The sequence below is a fragment of the Miniopterus natalensis genome, chromosome 13, assembly GCF_054644295.1.
Source record: "Miniopterus natalensis isolate mMinNat1 chromosome 13, mMinNat1.hap1, whole genome shotgun sequence".
Lineage (NCBI taxonomy): Eukaryota > Metazoa > Chordata > Mammalia > Chiroptera > Miniopteridae > Miniopterus > Miniopterus natalensis.
In genome coordinates, this window is record NC_142093.1 from 30,747,298 (window position 1) to 30,775,044 (window position 27,747).

Here is a 27,747-nt window from a genome sequence, read left to right on the forward strand (position 1 = left end):
TTCTCATAGGAGGACATGATTTCCACTGGCGTTTCCATTGGAACATCTAAGTAAAGATGTAAAGAATGAGGAATATCACACGAATGAGCAGAGGCAATCCTGTCCTCTGTGAGGAACTGGCCTACGCCAAGGCCCTAAGCGGGAGCTGAGAGCTGGTTAGCGCGGCCGGAGCATAGTAATTGAGGGCTGGTGTGAAGATTCTGGAGTCTAGGGGAAGACTTGATTTTTGTTGAGCTTTGTGAAAAGCCATGACATAGACTTAGACTTTTATCTGAAGTATAGAGGAATACCACTGAAGCAGAGAATGTCATAGTAAGATTTACAAAATCATTCCTGTTGCCATGTAGGAAATGGTTTGGAGGGATTTATTTTATATCTAGATAATACAATAAATATTTTTAATTCTAATCACACACTTCTAATTCATGTCAGTTAAATGAATGAATGAATAAGTGAATTTGCAGACCACATGTGGAACAACAGTGCTTTACAGACAAATTATTTCTTGGTAGCCAACACTGGAGAGAGAATTACCTGCTAAAATGGCCTGAGAAAATATTACTATATAGTTTTCATGTCAAAATGAAATTTACCTGTCCTAATTTGCTTTTTGTTTTTATCCTACTCTGTTATATATTTATACTTTAAGCGACAGGGTTTTGTCTCAAAATGTGTTTCTTTTTGGAAAACTTTTCCTTTTTCTTTTAAATATGTTTTTATTGATTTTTTTAGAGAGAGATGAAGGGAGAGAGAGAGAGAGAGAAACATTGATTGGCTATGTCCTGCACACCCCTTACTTGGAAACGAGCCCAGGTCTGGGTATATGACCTGATTGGAAATCGAACCAGTAACCTCTTGGTGCATGGGACCGTTCTCAACCAACTGAGCCACACAGGCCAGGGCAACCTTGGCTTTCTTTTAAATTAAAAGTTCCTAATGCTAAATGCTTAACAAGCTGCCAAGTGATTATAGAGCGGAAGAGTAGAGTCAATTTTAGAGTAGAAGAGACTAAAATGTTCCTCTATCCTACGGTTTTTAGAATTCAGAATTACAGCTAATCAGTCTGTACTAATGTACCTTTTGGTATATAGGGGATGTATTTAAAAATTTCCTAGGTCTTTTCCCCCTAAGCAGAGACATTAATGGGCTATTATGATTATTAGGGATGTGCAGGTGTTTTATGAAGAAATTATTACCAGGGGCATATGCATAGTCATTTGTATATAAAGACAAGCATTGGCCCCTCAAGATGTCCACTTACATTTTAAGCCTTTTTGGAAGCTGTCTCATCTACAAATGAACTGTCAACACAGTTTTAAAACACAGAAAGAAAATAAAAAGCAGAAGGTCATGATCTAGGAGAGATGATGTCTATCCTCACTGAGCATACATATATGCTAAATCAAGGTCATAGAGCACCCGTGATGATCTCCTCGTGAGCAGGTCTGAAATGTGTGACCATTTGGCCTTTGCACTTCCAGGACCCCTTTGGTGACAGGCATTTGAACATGCTGTCCTCTCTGTCCAGAACCTCTCCTTTTCACCTTATACGTCAGACCCTTTAAAACACAGCAACGCTACCTTCCCTTATTATGGACCCTCTGAGCACCATGGTATTTATCCCAGATGAAATTGTACCAAGTATTTGCTTGGTTATATGATTAATATCTAGTTTGTGAGACCCACAAGGTTAACAACAGTGTCTGTTTTTACTCAATGGCATCCAGCATATATGAATGCAACCAGGTGAAGGCAATTGATATCTTCATCAGTATCATAATAAAGTGGTATTTTTAAGATATTTGTTACCAAGGTTAAGTTTATTGTCTCATTATTTTTTAGAACTTTATACCAATTCCTTCCCCCTTTTCAAATAAGTCAACTAAAATCATGACAGTTAAAGGCTTTTAGCAAGTAGTTAATTTCACTGTTTGTGATCCACACTTAGAAATTAATTTTACATCATACCCTGTGCCCATATGCATCATATATATGAATAAAAGTTTTATTGCTATAAAACTCCCATTTTATTATTAAAAAAAGGATCTCAATCATAAACCAAAAAATTGGTTGTCTTCCACTAATGGGCTGTGACATAATATTTGTAAAGCAGTTAAACTGTTTATCTAATTAGGATTTTCCCCATCACAAAATAAGTGACTCAGAATTTAGTACCTACCCAGTGATGGTATTACACATTTCTTTTTTAAAATTTATTTTTAAAATTTATTTTATTGTTGAAAGTATTACAGATGCCCCCCACTTTCTCTCCTTTACACGTTTCTTAATTTCTTCTTTATGCTATTCTGTATCATCCTCCCCCCTTTTTTACACAATTGAGTATATTGCATTTATAATCAGAAAAAGATTAGGAAAATAAAGTTGTCCAGTTTTTGCTTTGTCGCTGCTATAACATATACTTCTTAGATATTCTAACATTTAAAATCTTAGCTTCTCACAAACTTCTCAGTTCACATTGGTCTAATCTTACCAAAGATTCCTCTTCTTCAAATCTTTACACAGTCCTCCAACTTCCAATTTGTACTCTGAAGAGCTATTATGTAAAACTGGCTTCCCGGCTCTTCTTTTGCAAAGTCTCGCCCACTCACATCCAATATATAGATGCTCTGAAGATAAGTACTGTGGGTGTCACTTGCAATTTAGATGATCAGCTTTTAGCCAGGAAATACACTTATTCCAGTTTTCCAGTATGTATGTATAGTACAAAGTGTATTGTATTGTTTGTGTTTAACATTGTTTGTTAGTATCATTATCAACACAGTAATGTTATTAATAGCATTGTCAGGAACAACAGCAATCACCAAGATAACAGCCTTAGCAACAGTGGCATTTACAGTAGGCCATTATATTAATTATCACAATGGATCTGACAGGCTGCTCCTAAGGATTCACATTAGTGAATAGTTTATGATTTTAAACTCAAGAGGAAAACAAGAAGCTACATCAATCCTAATATGCCCTTGTCTTCATGTACCTCCTTCTTTTCCTAAGTTTAAAAAAAGCAAAGAGGAAAAAGATAAAAACATTACCAGACCAAATTTATTAATGGAATGAAATAAGTTGTTAGCGCTGTCATAAAGGAACACGACTATGAGTGCATAACTTTTTTCCCCTTCTTCTATAATTTGATCAGCGTCATTTGGCTGGATACAAGTAGTTCATCAGGAAGAAATGTGTGTATCCAGTGATGGGAAGCCATGAAAGGCAGACGACTCTTGCAGATTTAATATTTCTAACATGAATCAGTTGAGAAAATATTTCCCTCTGTTGGGGAACAGAAGGACCTGTCACCTGTAAGTTAGTTTTATAATTTTGTATGTTGCGGATTTTATAGTCATGAACATTAAGAGTGGGATAAAAGTCGTTATTAGTGGAATGACATCCTGATCTAAATAGCAGAAGTAAACTTCACAAAGGAATTCTTCTCTTATGGAAATGAAAGTTTATTGTAGTTTATAAAATGAATTTATCTTGATTCTGAAAGCTTGTTTATTTACTGATCAATAATGTACTTAATAATTCCCGTGTCACTGGATAGATACGAATACTCTGTAATTAAAATATCCTACTGATTAGTTCCTAGAAAGTATAAAGTTACCTGTTTATTTACAGATTTTTGTTACCACAGAGGATATTGTCTCATGGATTCCTGCCTTTACTTTTAGTTATCTGAAGTAATTATTAGTTGAAAATATATTTTAATTTTACCAACTGTCTTCTTTGATGGTCAGGTGTTCAACTAGCTTCTACCAGAAACCTATATCACTAATGGCCCTTTGAGGCATTGATATGTGACATGAAATGCTAGAAATGATTATGTTTAAGCAACAGTGTAAAATTACATGACACACAGATACTCATTTCTAATTTACCGCAGGATAATCTTGCTTTGTAGTATTTTTGGTGTCATGGAGTTAAATTTGATTAAATAAACTGTTTATTTGTATTGTTAGATTTTTGTCTATAGTTATACCTTGTGTTTATTTATTTAAAGTATAATATATAATTGCATAGGATTTGTTGAAGATATCTCACCTAGGGGTTAACTCATACTATGGCTAATTTGTAACACGTGGTTAGTGAGGCAAATTAGCTTTATCTCAGATCTTAGGGACTAAGTAAAATTGGACATATTTAATAGCAGGCTTGAATTATAAAATAGTACTTAGATAACTAAATTAAAAGGCAAATTCAGGCTCCTTGTCAAATCAATATTCGAGAATTGGATCCAGCTGAAATGCAATTCAGGCAACATGGCTGTCAATAATTGTGGGTCTTATGTGGAAGAAAAAGCAGTCACTGCTACATTACAATAAGTGACTCCTCTGAACCCGGTTGAAGCAAACAGTGAGGAGACCTTTCATCAGATACTTTTCATAAAAATGAGCAGCTTAGTTTAATACTCTTGGAAAATTCCAAAGGAAATATGCACACAGCGTCAGATGGAAAGCACATTATAGACGGCTGTGCCAACTTCACTGGTTTGCAAAAGGCAAAGTGTGAACAGAAACCATCATCCCGAGTCAAACTATACAGCCTAGTATTTAGTGCTTTAACTCACAAAATATTTCCAGACTCACTCATTTATTTTGACCTCTTTTGCGGGGAGACTTGGTGATCACAGTGGCTCTCTTCTTCACTTAACAATGTTAAGGGTATTTGAGGCTTAGGTTATGTTCATAAGACTTTCCAAAGGCGACAGGTCTGGGCCAAGGACTCAGGTGTCTCAACTTCCCGCTCTGAGCTGTGCCCATTATTTCATACAACATCTAATATTCACATGTAACCTCTGTTCGTGCATTGGTTCCATTAAGGCACTTTGCTACTGAGATTCCAAAGATGAGATGAAAAGTCAAATTGTAACAAGTGAACCTGAGGGACAGCAGGCTGCATTTGCTTTGGGCTTAAATTCTTGAATTTCTGGGAAGTGACTCTGATGATTCTAATGAGTACTTACACCTTCTTATCTTTTTAAAACTGTGCCCCCATGTGTGGAATAGAGTCTGTTTTTTGAGATATCTTTACTTGAGAGAAAACAAAGATTCTCTCAAATCCTCCAAACCCTCCTCTCAGTGCTTGGTCACTGCTATTAAGTAAAATTTACTGCAATCTGAAGAACTGGGCAGATGTTAAAGACCCTTCAGCCCGGGGGCCTCCACCAGCCAGGGGGGTTCCTCTGTTTCTTATTTCCTGGCTGCTCTTGGCACGTTCCCTCGACACACGACAAACCCCCATTATGAAGGATTATATGATGAGTCAACAAGCATGTGAAAGATAGCAACCAAATGGTGACTCCCAATTATGTGAAAAATTACTATAATCACCCCTGCTGCAACACCCGTCTGTTGGCAAAGTGGTCGATCCCCTTGAAAAGCTTTAAAAGAAGATCCAGCGTATTAAATAAAAATCTCAGTTCTGTATATAATCATAAAAATTAACACTGTCACTTTAAAAAAAAAATCTAATTGGTGTCCTAAAGGGAAACCTACTAGGCTATGTAAAGTAGCTATTATGAAAACGTTTAGCCTTTTGAATGTATTTCAGACAGCGTTTGTGTTGCCAGATTTGTCAGCCAAAAATTCACTAAGCAGATTTGTCAGGGGCTGAGGCCATAATCTGGAAAATAGACATTGGCATAGAGATTAAAGATCAAGAGAATTATATAGGTTTTGTTACCATATGCCAAGACTCCTTTTTAAAAGTAAGTTTGTTTTGTGCAGGCTGTACCCAGAAGCAAGCAGCTATCTTTGTTTGGTATTTAGAACAGTAGCATTTCCTGCTGGGGAAGGAACAAAACTGTTTCATTCACACACTTGGGGTGGTCGGGCAAGACATTTCTGACATTCTGCTCCCTGTTTCCTGCCTCTGCAGTGTAATTCTCATATGAGAGTTGCAGATGAAAAACCCAGGGCGCCAGAGCCGTTGAATCCAGTTACTATTCTCCAGGGGGGGTGCTGTAGGAGCTGGCCAGGAAATGTGTCCCTAATATGAAGAGTAGAAACACTGCCATCAGGCTTCTCTTTTCCTGCCCCTGATGACATGTTCACATTTGTAAAGCTCCCACTTTGCAATTTAAGGCTTAGAAATATCAGTGACCGAAAATGACTGGGTGGGAGACTCTTGGGTTCCCGTTCTAGCCTTCTGCTCTGAGCAAGTCATGAAATCACTCTGAGCTTCTGGTTCCTAAAATAAGGCTGTGAATTAGGGGGTCTCTCAGGACCCTTAAATGTTAAAATTCGATGAATCTGTAAAGATTCAGATCTTGTATAGGTTGCAAATACAACCCTCCGAGGTGCAGCATGAATAAGTGCTCTAAATTGCCAGAATATGTGCTTCAAAGTTTAATGGAACAGCGAGCTTTCTCAGAAAAGCTGGGGGGACAGTGTTATGCTAAAAAAAATCTAGAAAAATATAAAGTGTCTTTTGAAGTTTCAGTACGTCATAGCTAAGGATGCTTTTCCTAGAGTTGTGCACACAGGGCAGATTTGGTATTTACAACGGCCAAATGTAGTAATGACATTCTTGCACATTTACTCTTTTGAGATGACCATGGATGAAACTGATGGTAACACTTCATAATTTTAACAGTGTTTAACAGAGAAAGTCTAGTCCATAGATAACTCTGGGACACCAAAAAATTAATTTATCTCGATGGACAGGGAATCACATGCAATTTGTGTGGGCACTTTCAAAGGCGCTTACACTACAGCTTTTTTCCAGGCCACTTTTAAATTATATCTTCATCACACAAATGAAATATTGCTCAAAGAACCGCTGACTGAGAGAAGTGACAAGCAGTCTTCCCAGACTCTATTCAGTATTCACATCCAATCACATCGGTAAACATAAATACATCACAGCGCTTATTCCAACACTCACAAGTTATCTATATAAAGACAAACTACCATATACTCTCTGAAATAGATTTTTCCTCCATTTCTCTTTTTCATTTTGCATCCTGAATATTAACTATAAAAATTCATCTTTTTTTTTTGGAAACAAATTACAGACCCCTCCTGACTCCACCCTTAATTTTCTACATTTTCTGGAGACAAACTCTGCCACATTTCGACAAAGCTAGTGGCAACAGAAATTGTGGGAAGTATCCCGAAGCGGTTTCAAGTCTGACACCTTGATTGCTGACCTGAGAGGAAAGTAGCTTTCTCCCCAGGCTGGAGTCCTGGGGTTTACTCTTTAGGAGCCACTCTCGTCCCCTTCATTAGACGGAGCAGGAAAGGAAAATCACCTGCGAGATGTTTTCATGCTCACATAGACACTAGGGGGTGTCCAAGGACCAAATGTATCTCTCCTTCCCTTCAGACCCGTCTCCTCAGTACTCCTAGGTCTAGCTAACTTAAAGTACAGGAGCTAAGGGAAAATCCATCCAATTAATTCCTGTTTTGTGCCGAAATGAATAATGGGGGGTCAGTTTCATCATCAGGCCCCGATTCCCTTGGATCTCTGGCAGCAATTGTCATCTCAGGGGTCAGAGCCAGAGACCATCCCATAATATAAGCCACAGGTGACAGGGATCGAGGTGCTCTGTTATCAAATGCTTTTTGCCTCTCTGTTTGCCAGAATGTACATGTACTTGAAAAGAGGTGGCTGACTTTTCTTTTCCTCGGTTTCAGTTCCGGTCTGCGCTCTGAGCCGGAGGCGGGAGCGTTGTCAGGAGACAGATCTCTGCCTTCTCACTCTTTTGGGGTCTGGCCTGCTTTTTACTGTCGATTATTTGTTGATTATTACCTATTAGAAAACATTTGCCCTTGCTGCTGTAGACATCTCCAGGCCTTTGGGCATGGGTCTCTTTATGAACACCTATTACTTCTTAATTATGATGGTTTAATAAGATACGTCCTTCATTTTCATCTCCCATTTCTCTTTTCCTGTGATTCTTTCCCCTTTGCTATTGGTCCCTCAGGGCATGTTACTGGCTCCTTTTCTTTATTGCTCCCATCTTCCCTTTGCCCCTCCCGGTGAATTAAAAAAAATAAATAGAATGCATTTTAAGGATGACAACAGTAATAATAAAGTCAGGGATTGCTTTCTAGCTAAATGTGCTGTTTGGAAGTCCTATTGAAAATAGCATCAGCCTAATTGAAGTAGTCAACCCCTCCCATACGGGTCATGCTATGCTCTATTAAAATGAAGGTAAAACAAAGCTTGTGACATTTCTGCATTTCCCAGACTCACTTTTCCTAAGACATATCAATAGTATTGACAATAGTATTGCATTGTGCTCCCCAGTGACCTGGGCTGTCATCCGATGGTCCAGTATAATTCTTTCATAATGAAACCTTATCGTATCCTTTACCTATAACAGTTAACAAAAAAATTATTGTGTTTCCACATGTAGGATTAGAAAATTTGAAATAAAAATCAAAATCATAGTGAACGAAGTAGCCTAGAACACTGATCGTTTAGATAATGTGGATACTTAATACCCACCTAGTGTAGCTGTTAAAGATGCTAACACATTTCCTAAATTTATGAAAATATACAAATTGCTAAAGAAACGTCTGATGTGAAATTACCAGGGGAGTTGGGATTATATACAAGGATCCGTTATTTGATTTCATTTTGAACAGGTTAAGTAGGCTCCTCAAGAGTCATTAGTTGGTCCTAAGCTTTATTACTGAAGTCTCTTATATTAGATGGAACTGACTATCAGATTTGATGGCAAAGCACTAGCAGCTGGGAAACTGCTCTTTCTCTCCCCTCTCATTTCCCAAACAATGTTTGCACTGATTAATACTATGCAACAAGACATGACGCAGAGATTGTGTTGGCATTGTGTTCTGATGACCCCACACATTGTGTGCGCTCTGTGGTTCCTTTTGCTGCTCATAGTTATATGGGTTTATCAGAAATTACATGTCAGGCTCCCGATGAGTGTAATTGTATACTGATTGTGTATAGTTTTTTAAACCTCATTATTAGCCTTGTATGCAAACCAAATAAAAGGAAAGTTTAAAAAAGGAAAAAGAAAATAGCCTCCACCGGACGTCATGTCAGAGCCCAGGTGTTTGAGCCTGGATGCAGGGGGGAAACAAAATGTTCTCTGAGGGACATCTGCTGCAGCCATGTGCTTGAAAAAGGCCCTAATGAACAGAGGGGGAGGGAGAGGAGTGGCTCGGGTGTGGGGGGAGAGCTCGTGGCTCTGCTTTCTTCTGGCTCTGTGCTCCTTGCCTGCACCATTCATTGAATAACAAGGCAGGAGGACACTGAGGGATGCGGTGTGCATGCCCTCATTCATTTCAACTTTCGTTAATTGGTGCCCCCTTGGCAATTTTTCTGAGTTCTGACCGTCTCCTTACAATCACTGTATTAACAGGAAAACCAAAACAAAAACCCCTCGACGTAGCCACCAAGTCAGGAAGGTAGATACAGGATGAGGGAGGAAATGAAGAGCGTTTTCTTTCCCCTCCCAGGGCTCTGCTCTCCTGCCCATGTACACCTGGGCATTTACTGGGCACGTCTGAGACGGCGATCACCCAGGGCGCGCATCCTTTGGACTCGCGAGGGGAAGCCCGGCAGGGAGTGTGGAAGTATTACATACCAAGGACTAGGGCCATTAGACTTGGACTCGCCTCTAATGTGGGAAGCACTCAGTTCTCTTTTAAAAACCTTTAATCAGTATACAGTGGTTCAGTACACAGATGTTAGCACCAGTGTGAGGGCTCTCTAATTGTAATTTAAGTTATCCCTGCCTGAGGGCTCCAATCAAATTATTAGACTGTTGCAGTGAGTCTGTGGCTCTTGGTTGCACCTTGCAAGGGGGTATTTTCTGCAATGATGAGAAACAGTGGTTTCTCCTGGGAAGCAAATGTACCATTATGGACTTATTAGGTCCTTGATTAGATACACAGCTGATAAGTGAATAGACTTTTCAAGAGAAAATATTGCAGTTTATTTCAATCTGCCTCGCTCAGCCATTGGGTTGTGGAAAAGGAAGTAAATGGAATAGAACTAAAGGAAATATGAGGGCATTTTCTTAAAAGTGGTGGTAAAATTTATTATTCAATTTTTATAATTGCCATTAGCCCTTTAGGCTTAAAAGTAAAAAGGCTTTTTAAATTTGTTTGTTTGTTTTGTTTGTATGTTGTCATTTTTCTCAATGACCAAGCTTGCTTTCTGTTGACAGTTTTCTGACAGGACTGCCAAGACATAAAGAGTTAAACATTCAGAGTGACAATTAATTAATTAAGGGAGTCCTAGAAAGTTAACCTCTCCTTTCCTTCCTGAAATTCATGTTTATCTGATTTGCTTTTAATAAGTGACTTGCTATTGAACTAGTTTTACATACTTTAATTTGAAGATAATTACAGTACTGTAATTCACATTTCAGATGCACATTAACTTTTTAGAAGGTATCGAGGTAGATACTTCTATCTAGCATTTTACTTTTTTTTTTTTGTAAAGTGTAACCTGAAGAATAATTGACTGGCTGTAGTAATATCTTCTAAGTCTTTCTATTACTAGGCATTTATTTGATTTTAATTGTGGAACCATTGGTCATATTGAGTTCATTTCCTGTTCATGTTGATTTCATGAGTCTCTCCATTAGTATTCAATTGCACAGTAATTAGTCATTAGTTCACGGTGATGTCTTCAAGCATGTGTACACTTATAGTCTCATTTTCTACTGTTTCTGCAGTCATATTTGAATTCTCTCCTTCTTAAGGAGATGAAGGCTGTGATAAAGAAGACAAAAATGCTAGATCATGAATTTATTAGATTAAACATTTTGCCAAAAGACCCTTAGTTAAGGCATGCAAAACTCGATGCACTGAAAATGAGATGAGTGACAGCTGCCTAACCACACTACTGAAGTCACCGAGATGTCAAAGCCTGGGATCTGAAGCATTTGTGATCAGTGGCTGGATAGAAGCTACTTAGTGAAACTTCAGGATGGCGCTTGACCCCAGTGTGCACCTGGCTAATTCTGATTAGAGCACCTTCAGTTTCTGAAGAAAGGTCAGACTCCCAACTTGTTACTAAGCTCCAATAATGTACTGGATTTTGCCATTTTAACTAATTGTTTGGCTTTGCAGATTTATTTTCCTTTACAAGAGAAAGTGTTTTTTAAAAATATATGGTCAATGGATTCATTAATTTCAAATCTGCTGTGTTTTAGCTCACATTTTATCTAAGGTATTCATTTACTAGGAAAAGTAAATATGTCATCTGTCATAGTCTGTCACAAGCTCGTAGTTTAAATCCTTTAGAAAATTGTTCCTGCGTTTTATTTGAGCTGGTTTCACATTGTTGTCCTAATTAAATTGGAATCTTATATCATTTAAATGTTAGACTTCATAATGAAATTATTTTTATTCAGGCAATAAAAGTGATCCTCTTGGTAGAGCTCAGAAATTCTGCTTTCAGCCCTGGCTGGTGTGGCTCAGTTGGTTGGAATGTGGTCCCATGCTCTGAAGGGTTGCAGGTTCGATTCTCCATCAGGGCACATACCCAGGTTGTTGTGGGTTTGATCCCTGGTCCGGGCACATATCAGGGGCAACGGACTGGTGCTTCTTTCTCTCTCTCCCCATCTCTGTTTTCAGGCTAGTGGAATAAATTTCCAAGAAGCCATAGCTGCTGTGTACAGGTTTCTATGAGCATTTACTCCCTATCCAAAATGAGAAGAAAAAGAGATAGTGGTCCTCAAGACAGAGTCTTTTCTCTTCCAAACACACTAGTTCTACACTAGTTTATTCTTATGCCCAGTTTTTTGGACGGGTTGTCCAAAGTCAGTTTAATTCTTATAACTTGACTAAACAACAACATTTTATACAACAGTGTGCACAAACGCTCCTCAAACTTTAATGTATATATGAATCTCTCAGGGACCCTGATAAAATGCAGTCTGACTCAGTAGGTTTGGGGTGGCCTCCAGATTCTGCATTTCTCAAAAGCTCCCAGGTGAAGCAGAAGCGGCTGGTCCATGCTTGCACTTGGCATAGCAAGAGTGTAATATGACCAATAGGTAAACAGGGATGAATCAGAATTAATATCTTTTCTTGTAGCTTTTTTTGAGAATTGAAAAACTGTTCTCAAACTTTAAGAATAATAATGCCAATCATTATTTTGACTTGAAATTTTACTAAGGGACTGCTTCTTTTTTAAAGCCTTTTAAAATATCTGTATTTGATCCCTTTAGAAGCAACTGGCTTTTGTAAGAGGAATATGTGTGGCTTCACATTCACCCTCCTGACTTAAACATATTCATTGCACTGTGCTTCCCCATATATATGAAATTTAATATTTAGCAGTTAGCAGAAGGTATGTTACTTCTACTTCTTCTTTGTTTGAAATTAACTTTAATTTTGTTTAAACATCTAGGCTTGAGAAATTAATTTTTATTTCTAAATTTAGTAGGAGAAATCTTTCCACAGAATAATATCCAATAAGTTAATGACAAGGGATGCTAATTTCAGTATCACAAAGAATTGTGGAAATCCCTAAATATTCAAGGTGGCTTCAGATAAATGTCCACAGATGGGTTGTGTCTGTGGTATGCGCTTTTTCTGGAAACTAAATTAGTTCAACAAAACATAGTTCATTCATTTCTGTGGGAATGGAGTCTGAATTTCATGTAGTCTCAACGAAAAATTGTTCTCTGATCACTTCTAGGTTTTTTGGCTAAGAACAAGTGCAGTATCTGTTCTTATCAGTTTAAAAATTGTTCTCTAGATTCAATTACACTCTATAAAGGTTCCCAAATATATTTGAAGGACTCTTTAAATTTTCTCTAAATTTTGGAGACAGATCTGAATAAGAATAACTATTATCCATGAAGCCAAACCCTCTTGACCTTCACACCTTCCTCCCTCCCCTCCCCTCCCCTCCCCTCCCCTCCCCTCCCCTCCCCTCCCCTCCCCTCCCCTCCCCTCCCCTCCCCTCCCCTCCCCTCCCCTCCCCTCCCCTCCCCTCCCCTCCCCTCCCCTCCCCTCCCCTCCCCTCCCCTCCCCTCCCCTCCCCTCCCCTCCCCTCCCCTCCCCTTCCTCTTTTTTCTTTTTATGTGTCTGTTGGGTGAAAAATGAATTATCAGTACAGGAAAATTAGAAAAAAAAATCCAAATTATGACTAGTCCATGAAACTTATTTTTCACGCTTTATTTTTCCTGTGGGGTTTGAAATCAAAGGAAACATTTTAAACATCTCAGATATACCCTAGGAAGTTGGTTCACATTAGTGATTCTAATCCTAGTTAGATAACGTGTAAACTTTGAAGGAAATACTTTTTAAAAACTTGATGTAACACTATTTTAATTTTTAGATACAATAGTTTTTAAAACTCAGATCAGTCCAAGAAACTTAACAAAATGGACTAGGGAAGGGGAAAATTAAACAAGAAAGCACTGAAAATACTTAACTCATCTCAGACCTTAGAGCCCCAATAAGCTTTAAGTAAATAAGGTTGAAATTTCTCTTCTGTAACGTAAAAGCAGGTGGTAGGACGGAAGCAACAAGGTGTCTCCAAAGGCAGACCAAGACTTCATTTTCCTGTCTGCCTTTTCCTACCTTTGCTACGTGGAAAATTACTTATTCTTTGCGAGCTTTGGTTTTTCACTTTTTTGTTTGTTTTAACTCTTCAGTGAGAATGCTGATAACTCCTAACTCAGAGGGCCCATTTGAATTGAATACAATAATACACTCCTCTCGAGCATTTGGGGTTTCTTGGCTCTGGAAATAAAGCAGAGAACAAAAATAGGGGGGGAAATCCTTCCTATACCTTACATTCTAATGGGGGAAGGCAGACAAGAAAGAAAAAAATGACCAATGTGATACATGCTATGGAGAAAAATAGGTCCCAAAAGAAGAGAATGGAGAATGCTGGGGCCAGAAGTGGGAAGATGGCAAATGAAAATAAGGTCATCAGGAAAGATGACATTCTAGCAAAAGTCTAACTGAGAAGAGTGTTCTAAGCAGGAGGCACAATAGGTGCAAAAGTCCTGAGGCAGGAGCATTGCTGGAATGTATTAAGAGACTGCAAAGAAGGCTGGTGTGGCAGGAGAGGAGGCAGGGGAAGAGAGAGGGAGATAATCATGAGACCAGGTCCCACAGGGCCTGATGGTTGTTGTCAGGACTTTGGTTTTTATCCTGACTGCGATTGGAGGCTGGCACAGGAGAGTGAGGTGATCTAACTTCTGTTTTTAAGAGAAGTCCCTTTGTAGTTTGGTGTCAGTGAAGCTATGAGCTGGGAGTTGGGCAAATGTGTTGGTCTGGGGCTCAGTGGAGAGGTCCACGCTGGATATGTAAAAGTACGAGAGGTCACTGGTACCCTTGAAAAGAGCTGTTCCATGGTGACATGGAATTACAGCACTTGCTACATGGTAGGTGCTCAGTGAACATGAGTTGCCATACCTTTATTTTTCTTTTACCTTGGGACTGACAGACTTGTACCATTTTTTATAGATAACTAGATATAAATAATGTCCAAGTGGCAAATGATTATGTTGTATGCTTGTTTGTGTGTTTTCCTCATTTCTTCTAAAGCCGTATTGCTCTACAGGGTTGGGCACAAGTAGGTTTACAGTTGTTCCTATGGAAAATAATACAATAACTAATAAATAATAATATAAGAATAAACTCTGTTTTGCATACTCACAACTGTAAACCTATGTTTGCCCCATCCTGTATATCTATTGGTCTCTGCCTCTTGGTTTAAAATACTTTTAGAGCTTACTTTCACGGGACCTAAGCTGTCTTTGTACTTGTTCCTTTCTAGTGAGTATATCATAATACTTATTTTCACAAGTAGTTATTAATAGACCATCTGAATTGTGCAGTGTTATCATGTAAACAAGTTGAATAAACTTTTGAATGGACCTTTATGCCCTTACCCTTGAAGAGCATTCAACCTTATGCTAATAGTCTTATAGCCAATAAAGGCTATTTAGGTGCTTAAATAAGCAATGAGAAAATGCATACAGATTACAAAAGGTGGTTTATATTATGCCCAATATTGACAGGAGTGACTGATATATATATATGTGTATATATATGTATATATATGTATATATATGTGTATATATATATATATATATATATATATATATATATATATATATATATATGAATCCTCACCCAAGGATATGTTTTTAGTGATTTTTAGTGAGAAGAAGGGGGAGAGAGAGGGAAACATCAATGTGAGAGAGAAACATCAGTCGGTTGCTTCCTGTTCCCGTGCTGACCTGGAATCAGCTCACAACCCTTTGGTGCACAGGAGGACACTCCAACCAACTGAGCCACCCGGCCAGGGCAGGAGTGACTGATATTTTAAGTTTTTTTAATGTGCTGTTTGAAATAGCAACTGATAGAATATTAGACCATCTGGAGAGTCTTTACCTATTAAATTATCAGAAATGTAATAAAATTAATTTTGTTTCTTCTCTCTATTGACATTGTTTTTCCACGTGGCATCCCACATTGCTCCATGACCGAAAAGGTCTATAACAGACTTATGTTTCTGTTTTGTTCAGTGATTTCAGAGCTGTTGTGTTCAGTGATTTCCTTTACCCGCCCTTTACATGTTGCCCACTGACAGCTCCCAGTTTAGAAGTAGTGCAACAAAGGTTGTGCCTTGATTATTTGCTAATGAAGCATTTTGGCTGGAAATTTGTCGTTGGGAAAGCAGAATGCACTGATTACAAACATGTGTTGTTTTTTAAAATCTTTATTATTGAAAGTATTACAGATGTCCCCTTTTTACCCCCCATTGACACCCCCCCCCCCGCTCCCCCCCCCCAGGCCTTCACCTCACTATTGTCTGTCCATGGGTTATATATATAAGTTCTTTGGTTAATCTCTTCCCAGCCCCCATGCCTCTTATCTCTGAGATTCGTCTGTCTGTTCCATGCTTCCATGTCTCTGGATCTATTTTGTTCCTCAGTTTATTTTGATGGAAACTTTTGTTGAATGAATCTAATTTCTCCATAATGAACATCTGTATATATTGGTTTATTTCTTTCTCACTGGTTAATTTTTCTGCCCTGTAGTTATATAGAGAGCACTACTTGAAAACACAATATGTAGTCATGTGTTTTAGGAATCATTTATTAACTTAGAAAAACCTATAGTACTAGGTGTTAGCTAGTGCTAAGGTGGTTGCCGTGTTGCATATATAAATGTATCAAAGCACTATGTTGCACACCTTAAACTTACAGTGTTATATGTCAACTCTGTCTCAATAGAAAAATTAGGAAAAAAAGCATGTATATGAAAAAAGAAAATACCTGTAGTACTAGAGAAAACTCCTTTGTTGAAAGAATCTTGAAGGATTATAATTATCTTCGTCAAATTTTATTTAAAGTAAAATAATAATAATAATTTAGGGCATTTTTTCTGACACAAATCAAGTTAATTTTATCTAAAGTTATATTTCTAATAAAAGACAATTTCTAAGAAGAATAAAAACTGCCCACCTTTCATTATGACCAGGCTCTAAGCAGAATGGTTGTAACAAAAAGTCTACACTCAGTGGCATAACACACCCAAGTTTTGCTTCTCCTTCTCAACAGTCTAATTATGATGGGGTGCTTTGCTTCACACAGCCCTGTAGGGACCCAGGTTCCTTGCATCCAGTGACCTGCCCCACCTTGTCTCCGGAAGACTCAGTGCACTTGGCTGGTTCATTTCTATCCAGACAGCGAGGGTAGAGGGCACAGAAACAGCATGGCAGATTGATAGGAGTTTTTAGATCCCAGGTCTAGAGACGGCATATATTACTTCTGTTTATCTACTTATCTGTCTATCTAGCCAGAAGCCAGTTATATGGCTCCATCTAACTGTGTGGTAGCTCAGAAAGGAGGCTTATCTGGGATTCCAAGAACTGGATACAGATGTCTTGCTCTTAGCAATCCAAAGACTCTGTTAAATTTGCAACCCCAAACACTCACCTTTGCGGACCTCTCTATTTCCCGCAATTTCTCTTCCTGCTGCTGCTTCCTCCACCTACTCTTCTCTCCTGGTGTTTACCAACTTGTGGAAACTGTTAAACAGAAGGGAGTTGCACGCTAAACTTAAAACTGATGAAGAGAGTAAGTAACTTGTATTCATCCCATTTATCAGTTGCTTTGAACATTACCATTCTTGTTTCTAGCTTGCTTTTCCCTGTGTCAGAGGCTGACATCTCTTAAAAATGAGTCCCAGCATGCCATGCAGGCTTGTGGGAATTCTGAGAAGGAGAATCTGCTATATTATTCTACTGTGGTTCTGCACAAAAATAATAGTCCTAGAATTAACACTTATTGAGCACCTACTATTTGCTCTGCTAAACCCTTTGGGAATATTGACCTTACTTAATCATCAGAATAACTCTGTGAATTAGGATTTCTCCTATTCGGAAGGAGAGCAGACTGCTTTGATTAAAAACCCAGACCTCTTTGACTCTAAAACCCATGTACTTTCCATACCATGCAGTCCACTGACTGCCCTGCCCCTTCCCCATTTCAACTCCCCAGGATTTACTGCAGGGCTGGGGAACCTTTTTTCTGCCAAGGGCCATTTGGATATTTATTACGTCATTCTCGGACCATACAGAATTATCACCTTAAAAATTAGCTATGAGAAACGCTCCTAGGTTTTGAATTTCAAGTCCTCCCTGTGGTTGCCTTGGCAGGCCCAGACCAAACGATTTCGGCCTGCGGGTTGGATGTTCCCCACCCCTGCTTTACTGGCTGAAGGCTTTATCCAGGGCTCATCACGTTTGACCCTGTAAACAGAAGTAATTGCCTATCAAAATAATCAGATTTTGTTGTGTGTATAGACATAGGCTGAACCCATAATCAAGCCAGTCAGTGTACTCAAATCTGGGATTAGAAAACTAACTCAAAAAGAGATCTGTAAATTACATAGACATAATGAGAAAGATATCACACGCATATGAGTTTTTAAAAATTATTTAAAAAGATGAATAAGAAAAATGAACTTAGTGCTGCTGCTTCCCTAAATAGTGAGTTCATTTTCCAATATATATATTTTTCTCTTCTTCCTCCTTCTCTCTCTCTGTCCCCCCCATTCACATTCTCTATTATTACTGACAAAATAAACCAAAGGAAAAAAAGAATAGAAAAGATTACTCTTTTCCTTTCCGTGGACTCCAAGTAAAATAGACATGGCATCAACTCCTATAAAGGTTTCCTCTGCTTCCATCTGCCAGGCTGATCTAATTACACTAATAAAATGAGAAGACAAAGGGAGATATTATACTAACAAGTGAAGTTTAACTTGCACAAGAAACATTTCCAATCCCTCTGCCCTCCACTCTCCTTTAAACGGTGATTTCACATCCCTCGATGCTCAGCAGGGGGAGTGGCATTTGCCTCCCTGTGGCAAAATGGATCTGCAGGCCCCTACGTAAAATTGGTCCACGAGTGAATTAGCTTTGAGTTGTATTGTGTTTCTTATACTAATATAATATTGTTCTAGTGCTTGCCCCTGATTAAAGAAATACATAAATAAATAATTTATAATTTAATTAATAAGGTATAATATGCAAAGCACAGTAATTTCAAACAGCTTGTAATGTCTCTAATGTACTTTCAATTTTTTATTTTACATAAGGGCTATATTCATTATGTGGTTATGATAAACATACTAATGAATTTTATTACAGGAACAAATTTAAACATGTAAATGAGATCAAATAGTATTAAAATGCAAACGATGGTGAAACTTACTACAAACTAACCTTGCCAGCATACATGGAATGATGTTATTTTCAAACTTTGCAAGTTATATTCTTTAAACAAAGGCAGTGCCTTTTACAATGTCCCTGTACAGTGAGAATTTGTGAACTGCATGCCTTATTCTCACATGAACTCCTCAAAAAAAAAACCAACCAAAAACCAAAAAAAACCACAACTTAACTAGAATCCCGGGTTTGCGTGTAACTTTGGATGACAATTAAAATCCCTTTTCTTGTTCCAGTGAACAGTAATCTGTGCATAATTACATTCAAATGAGATATTAGCATTTTTTTGTGCTTACTCTTTGTTAATTGCAGAGTTCACTCACCATGGTGATGCTTTTGATGGAATCAGGCAACCTTATTGACCTGATGCCGTAAGGCATGTTGGGAAATTCTGCTGTATTCTTCATTTTTTTTTTTTTTTTTTTTTTGGCATTTTGAGGAGTCCTGCTGCTTTTATTACATTCCTGACACTTTTGTTAATAAATCATTGCAAAGTTAATGAAAATTGCATTCAGGCATATCCAAAATAATTGTGTCCTTTGTCATGCTAATAAATTGAAAGATGTTGATCCAATGGGCGAATGCATGCCCATTATGGAGAAGTTTGTGATATGGGTGCCTGTTGCACTCACACTTTTTTTCCTCGGCATATCATTCCATGTAAAATGTGAAAGAGGGAAACATGCCTCAATATGTTTTATTTCATACTTTATACAGTGAGCCTTTAATTAAGTCATCAAATGGGTGAATTATATCTACACAGAAAGATAGACGTATTTGCACTATGATTTATGAAAGGTTGTTAATATCAATAGGAATCAGCAACAGTCTAATATCAGACTCATGAAAATATGAAAGCCATGTTTAACTGACCTTTCTCTCATGCCTGGGGATTTTTCCACATTTATATATGACCCACTTGATTTAAAAACGACAGTGAGAATCACTCAACATTCATTTCCCAAGGATTCTCCTGTACTAATTTAGAAGGAAATGAAAAAATGCTATTTAATTTTTTTTTCTGTTTTTGGCAAAGCATTAGACCTTTCGTCCACTAAACCTTAAGTGTACAAGATGTGAGTGAGTGTGTTTTGGGGATAAACATAGTTATACTCATTCACACAAGGCAGCAGGTTTAACTGTTCAAAGCAAGGAAGATTATTCAGTTCAGAAATATTTAAACTCATAATAGATTGCATATATTTATATATATATTTTTTTCAAATTTATCTCAAGGAAGAACTCCAAGTAATTGTTGTCTTGGGGAGTTCTTAATTTATGCACTCGCCCATCATGCTGGTTTTAGGTAGGTATTTATTCTGCTCTTCAATCAAAAAGCATAGTTTCCATAACAACTGCCACATCAGATGAAACGTGCAGCTTGGGATTTGAAATACAGGACTTCTTAGGAGATATGCTTCCTGACATATTGTGTTGAACTTGTGTTCCTTTCATTCTCTTTTAAGCTAGCAAGATCTGTGTTTCTATAAAGGACCATTGCAGTTTTGCATAATTATTACAATCCATCTGCACATTTCCAGGATTTATATTAAAGTAATTAAAGCCATTTTGTATTAGTGGGTGCTGTGTGGAACCGGCTTGGATGCAGGAGTCTAAAAGTTCCCACTTGCCTGCTTGCTGTGCTGTAATTTGGAGAACAGAATGTTCCGTAAATGAGGTTTGGGAATACTACATTTTTTTCTTTCTTTCCTTTCTTTGCAAAGTAACTTTTTTTTCCCTCCAGTGGAAAATGGAATAAAAGGTTCACCTAGGGACTGGAATTAATGCAGTCCTTCTGCCGAGGGTTAAAAAAGAGCAAAATCACAGCCAGCAACACTGTGCAAACCCTAATATATTTTGCTTTTTCTATGGAGAAATAATAAGCCTGTATTTCTGAGGCAACTTTCTTCCAAAAAGCAGCGAGCAATTTAATTTATATTCTCATTTTCCCCAGCAGTATTTGTTCAAGGTAAACGAGGGCCAATATTATTAACCCCATTTTATGGATGGGATGATTGAGGCAGACAGATAATGTTGTACGAAGCATATAATGAGGCAGATAATGTTGTACTGGGCAGGGGAAAGGAACATCACAGCAGGAGTAATAACTAATACCTGTTATATCAAACCCACAGAAAGAACTAACTGAAAGTGCGGTACTGCATTTGCTGAGAGAAAAAAAAAATCATGTAAGTTCTATGAACTTTCAAAGGGATAGCTGGGTACAGATTCAATCACTTCTGCCCTACATGAAAATCTTTGGCATCTCCAGTGAGGTTGGCAAAGCCTGGGTTTGACTCTTGGTGCTCAGAATCTGCCTCATAGGGATCTGTGATTCCTCTGGGTGATCCAGAGGAGGCTCTGAGGAGGCTGTGCCACCCAGTTAAGGAGACAGCATGCTTAATAAAAGTTAATTCACATAAAACAAAATCTAGGTGGGCTAAAATCGTTTCCTAACTGGAGAACTTCCTTCTCTTTTCTCCTCGGAGCACTCTGTCTTAGTACCTAAACTTTCTTTACTGTGAGAGGCGAGAATGGGCGATGCTGAGCACTGTCTTCCCTGGGCTGCTGATCTGCCAGACCCTTGTCAAGCTCCTAACAAATGGTCATTACCCGATCTTCCTGTGATCCCGTCCTATACCTGTAAGGATGGGTGATGACGAACATCCTTTGTCACAGACAGGAGCATCCACAAAATGTATGGGCTACGGACCCCCGGCTTCTGCTTAGCAGTGGGGCTGAGACGTTAGGGAGGCCTGGAGCCCAGGGCTGGGAGGGCCTGGTCTCGGTGTAAAGGTTGTGCGCACAGACTGGGATGAGAGCAGCCTGCTAAGGCGCCTCTCACCTGCTGCGTGCCCGGAGGCGGCCACTTAAGAGCACTGAGCTCTGGCATCTCTTCTGAAAAATGGGGATGATAAGGACCCGCTCATAGGGTTACCGTGTTTTGTGAAACAATATTTGGAAAGTGCTTAGCACGTTGCTGGCATATAGAGAAGATTCAAGAAGCATAGCTTCTAGGATCATCACCATCACGCATACATTTTAGAACCTACCCATTTGCATGATCTAGATCACCGATTTTCAACCTTTTTCATCTCATAGCACAGAGACTAATTACTAAAATTTTGCGGCACACCAAAAAATTGTATTTTTTGCCGATCTGACAAAAAAAATATGTATAATTTTTATTCATTCACACCGGACAGCTATTGTTGTATTGGCTGCTGTCACTTCTTTATTTGACAACCTAAGAGAAAAGGGGTCAGTGCCCCTGACTAAATAGTAAGGTCGTCCATATTTTAAAAATTCTTGCGGCACACCCATTGAAAATCGCTCGCTGATCCAGATTGCTAATTTTCTTTCTCTCTTTAGCAATCTATCTCTCAAAGATTTTGTTTTTTTGTTTTTTGTGTGTATGTTTTTGGTAAGGAAGAACTCAGGTTTGACAATGCCGTAACTCTTAGGTATATAATCATGGAAGGTAAAAAGCCTTTACTGCATTTTTGCTTTCTACTCATGCCCCATCTCATTAAATTCCTGCAACTGAAAAAGTATAGTGGAGGCAGCCAGAGTGAGCAGAGGGGTAAAGGGACTTTATAACAAGATTCAAGAAAATGAACTTCTCAACAAACTCCAGAATTTAACTGGAGGGAGTTCTCAAAGTTTGAGATAAGAAATTTAGGGAAAGAGGATTTGAGCTATATTTTGCATAGTATTTATTAAAGTTATGTAACTTTGCCCTAAAAGTCAGTACATTTTGAAATTCATTTAAAGAAGTTTTGAACCCCTTTTATGGGTTTTAGTTTCCATAAAGTTAGCAATGGACATTTAGCAGGATTAAATTAGGGGCCATCTTCACTTAGGAGCAGGGGTCAAGTGGGGTAGCGGCTGCAGGCTTGGGGGCAAGAACAGAGAGGCTGTGGTGCTTAGATACGAGGCCTTGCCAGGATGAGTCCAGAAACGGTGTCAGGCTGACTAGATGCTGTGGGACCCAGTATGCAGTACATTTCTGACATTCTTGCATGCCCCCCCACTGGGTACTGAGCCCACAACCTGGGCATGTGCCCCGACAGGGAATTAAACCCCTGACCTCTTGGTTCCTGGGTGGACGCTCAACCTCTGAACCGCACCGGCCAGGCAAGGTTTGGGAAAGTTTTGCTTGGGAATGGAGGAAATCCTGCTGCATTAATGTGCTGGGATTAAAAGAGTTCTAAAATCTGAGCCGTGTGCATCTTCATGTTTGTCCCGGCGATGTAAAAAATAAGCTGCCCTACACCCACCTCTCCTTTCTTTTTTTTAAATATATGTTTTGTTCCTCTAAAGCTGCCTCTGCAGTGATTGACTTGTTCGATGCCTCCACGCAGCTTTACTGCCTACAGTAGACTTTATGGTGTGCTGGCGAGGCTGCTCCTTTGCTTGCACATAAAATCATAAAAATCCAAATTATTTTTGGGTAAATGGAACCACTGACTATCAAGTATTCCAATCTATGATTTTCCCATCTAAATGAGCACTCCTGATAACTTTCAGTTTTTTTAAAAAATATTTTTTCAAACATATTTATTTTAGACAGAGGCTCTTCAGGGTTTATAGCTTTGTAAAGGACCAGTGTTAATGTTGGGAACTGTTAAATAGATGAAGTACGTGTAACCTAGTAGAGAATATTATAGAACTGCAGTTGCAAGGACTGAGTTATAATCTCTTATCTGCTACCAATTTTCATATTTACCTTCTGCAAGTTACTTAGCCTCTTTAGTTGTTAGTTTTTTTATTTGGGAAAATATAGAGATGCTATCTGAAGTGTTCACCATTTCTAAAATTCGGTAGTTTTGTGGAGGTTTTTTCATTTGTTGTTGTTTATTATAATTAATAACATCTTATTGAACAAATCCTACTTTGGGCTCCACTACTTTAAATCAGTGCAACATGCAACAATGGGAACATCACTAGTACAAATTCAAAAGGAAAGAAAACCAAACTGAACACACCTTCTGGTACGTATACCACCAATTATATCACGTTGCTCCTTCTTTCAAAAAACCTTCGTAGGCTCCTCTCTGGTCTTCATACAAACTTGGTTCCAACCTTCACCTTCAGCCTCACATCTCCCTCTCCTGTCTCTAACATATGGTGTGCTCTAGACCAGCTGAAAAGCTTGGAATGTTTCATAACTTTTGGCTCTTTAATGCTTCTATTTCTTCTGTTGAGGGTGCTCTTCCACCTTCTTTGTGCTGGTAAAACTCCTGTATTTCCATCTTGATTAACTTTACATTTTTTATAATACTCATCACTTCCTAATTCCTTCATTATGTACCTACATCCCCTTGCTAAATTATGTATTTTGAAACTAACGTCTGGCATCTACCCCAGCACTTAGAATAGTGTCTAATACCTTGTAGACAACCAGGAGATATTTGTCGAATAAATAACTAGCAATCCAGAGAGTGGCTAGTGATTCCAGATCTATAGAACACATTGTTCTAGAAGCCAAGCAAAGTAGCTTAGGAAGAAAGATGTAGTGAAATCATTCTGGAGTTCCCTGTTCTGGATTTGCAGGGCACCAGCCAAAGACTTGCTGTCTTATCCTTGATTGGGTCATTACCAGCAACCCTGATGTGGTAGCTAGATGGTCCAAATTTTACATTTTTTTTTTCTTTTAATTTTCTGACTTATTGAGACACTAGAATTTCCTGATAGTTCAGTTCACACAGTAATGTATTGAAATTAATGTCATGATAAGCTACCACCCCTACAACCCAGGAAGGCAAGATTTCCACATCTAGTTGATGGAGAACAGAAGTCTGGAATCCTAATAAAAAAGATTAATTCAGTATATTTCACAATGAATGGATACTATTTGCGCTAGCATCTATCATTAATGAAGAACATTTGATAAGCTTGGAGAAGACCAGATTTGGTGTGACCTTCCCCAGCAAAAAGAGCAAGAGAATGGGTAAATGCTAGTATTGAAATGGGCTGCTTCATAGATTTTGATTCTCAGTACTCCACTAGTCTCCATAGTGTATTTCCTAACCACTGGGCTTCAGAATGAACAGTGGTGTAACCCATTGGATTTCTGTAGCTATTCCTTGGGTACCCCACTGAATAGGAGGTATGTAGTGCTTCTATAATAACTCGTCAAACTTACCAAATATCTTAATATTGAGTGACGCAGCATCAATTGAAATGGTGTAATTACAGCATCAAGCATTGGGAGCATATTGTGCTACCTTTTTTTTTTTTTTAACACCTTCTATTCAGTTTGCTTCAAGGAAAAAGGGTGCTGCTCAGTGTCTGAATCTTAGAGACATGGAAAACTGATCACAAACACTTTGTTATGTCTCAATGTGACTTTCTTAAGACCTAGAGTGACGGCTGTGTTAATCGCTTACAGAAATGTTGGCTACCTCTCGGTTTCTTAAACTGTATCATAACTTTGACACTAGGAGATTGAATGTATGTGTATCAGCAAGCGGATAAGAGATGAGCAGGCCTTTCAAAATAGATCTTCATTAAGGCAATAGCTCCTCTGAACAAACCCCATGCATTGACTAGTATAAAGTAATTTAAAAATAAAAATTAAGAATCAAAAATAGTAAAGGGGAACCTCTGATATACATGAAATTTAAGAACTCTAGTTTTGGTCTTATCCTAGACACTTGGCCCCTAATGTATTTAAATCAATCTTCACATTCTGGTATATGACAAATATACAAAATAATAAATGAATTATAAAGTGTTCAGGCCTTCAGAACACACATAGTGAAACAACATCAAAAAAGCAACTCTACTTTGTGTTTCTGCTCATGTACACAATGCCCTGAGCAGATCTGCTTGAGAGACCTTCAAATAAGCGCAGAGTATGGAAACCTTGGGTAGCCTGAGTAGTTGGTATTTGACCAACTCTGTCCTTTTTGATAGTGTCCAATTGTGCACCTGGAGCTGTCATTTAGCCTGGTGTTTTTTTCTTATTTAAGGCTCATACTTGCTATATTGTATGTCTATTCTGCCCCTTAACATTGTCTCCCTGAGGTTACCGGTGGCTCTGAAAACCAGTGTCTGATGAATAGTTTGCTTGCCCCTTGTTTATTTTTGCCAGCTGACCAAAAGGTAACTTGTAACTGTAAATAAAAATGTCTGAATTTGAATGAATTTAGAGATGCTCACACAAATGCTATGCTATCAACAGTGGAAGGATTTGAGAAAACATTCTAAACTCCTAGGGCTACTGAAAATTTTATTGATTCTTCTGGTTGACATTATGTTGTAGATGAAGACTTCTAAGACATTTCAGAGGAATTTTTGTAATTGGAGTCCACATTTTACAGTATTTTTAAAAAATATAAATGTGGTAACTTGAGAAGTGCCACTTTTTTGCTTCATATATCAGCATTGTATCAGTGACTGGGCAGTGCTTAATATATTTCTTTTTGCCCCTTTCTCTAAGTTTTTAATGGCTTTGTTAGATCTGACACTTCACAGGAGTCCCTAAAACATCGAGACTTTGTGTAATTCATTTATCACAAGTGACAGTGCCATGGACAACATATCATGTCTGACTCTCTATTAGATCTGCTATAATCTATGGGCCTTGTGATGAATGGAGAGAGGGGTACTCTATCACACAGCTCCGTCACTGTCAATCACACCTGGAAACTGCATAGACACTAATTAGAGGAAACCTAAAGTGGGATGAAAATCACAAGTAGTTGAATTATAGTCTCCCAACAAGCCTCAGTCCAGAAGCTGCTGGGCTGCAAAGTGATCTGCTATGGTTTCTTCTCCTCCCTGCAGCTTGGAGCCTTCTTGCCTTCTCTGTGCAGCTGAGACAAACTTTCTTCCACACTGCCTGCACCCATGCATACAAAAATGTCTTCTCCAGTGCTTAGAAGAAACATCAAGCTGTTGAATTTCTTCTGGCTCTAATACATTCTGAAAGCTATATTCTTGCCACTGAAGCAAACCAAATAAATTTGTTTTCACCAGTCTGGGTTGCTAGAGAATTCTCTGAAACACAGTATTACCTTCTTTGGGCTCTGTAAAGTACTTCTTAACTTCTAACATGCATATGAATTATCAGAAAAATCTGATATATTTTTCAAAATGCGGATTCTGATTCAACAGATCTGGGGTGGGGCTCAACTTCTACATTTCTAACAAGCTGCAGTCCCCTGGCCACACTTCGAAGAGCAAGGTTCTAAAAAAAAAAATTCACTGAAGTGTATGCCTCAAGGTCGTCTGTGCCAGCCCCTGAGCTGAACATAGTGAGGAGTCCAGGGTTGTTTAGATTCCAGTTAGAAAACTGTCTACTGTAACATGTGTCCTACTTATTTCCATTAACAAGCACTGAACCTCATTATTGATCTGACCAGCCTTGAAGGGTCAGGCTTCATCCCTGAATTAAAGGCTTCAGCACATCCTGAACCCTGAGCCACAACTGCAGGAAAACCATCCAACAAAGGGGATTAATTTCACCCCTTTCCGTATTGACCCTCTACTTGGGGAGCTAGTATTTCTGGCCCTGAGCCAGCTGATCTCATCCACAAATTAAGCTGACAGTTCCTTCCAGCAATAAATGCTGTCTTGGAGCCAAGGCAACATTGATTTATTTCCACTTAAAAATCTCACTGGCCACAATTTCACGGATTCCTGAGGGAGGGCCTCCCGTCCTGCAGGGGCGCTGTGACCCTCTTCTTCCTTTCTTTCTTCTCTATCTTTACTGAAGCTCTGGGCAGTGGTTAGAACTGCTGTACAAGTGGGGGTGGTGGTGAGATGGGCATTTATTAAGGTAGATGGACTTAGATGAAGCCAGATGGGATGGGGATGTCTGATCAGAGAATAAAGATCAGAGACTGGTGGAGAGCGGAGAGAGAACAAACAGGAAAATGGTCACCTGTGGGTTTGGGACTATCTGAAACCTCTCACACTGTGCATGTTTCTCCACTGAGGATTAAGGGCTGTCGCCTCCAGAAAGACGGGGACTCCAAAGATGAAGGAGGAAAGGAAACGTTCTTCTTCTCTATGTTTAGTAGA

General features: G+C 38.7%; 1 long non-coding RNA gene and 1 pseudogene across 1 annotated transcript in view; both read left to right on the forward strand.

Annotated features, from left to right (window-relative positions):
* The window catches only part of LOC107528692 (uncharacterized), a 392,472-nt gene that overhangs the window by 117,574 nt on the left and 247,151 nt on the right, over positions 1 to 27,747 (forward strand). The window lies entirely within an intron of this gene.
* LOC148091639 (U2 spliceosomal RNA) lies at positions 12,641 to 12,760 on the forward strand (annotated as a pseudogene).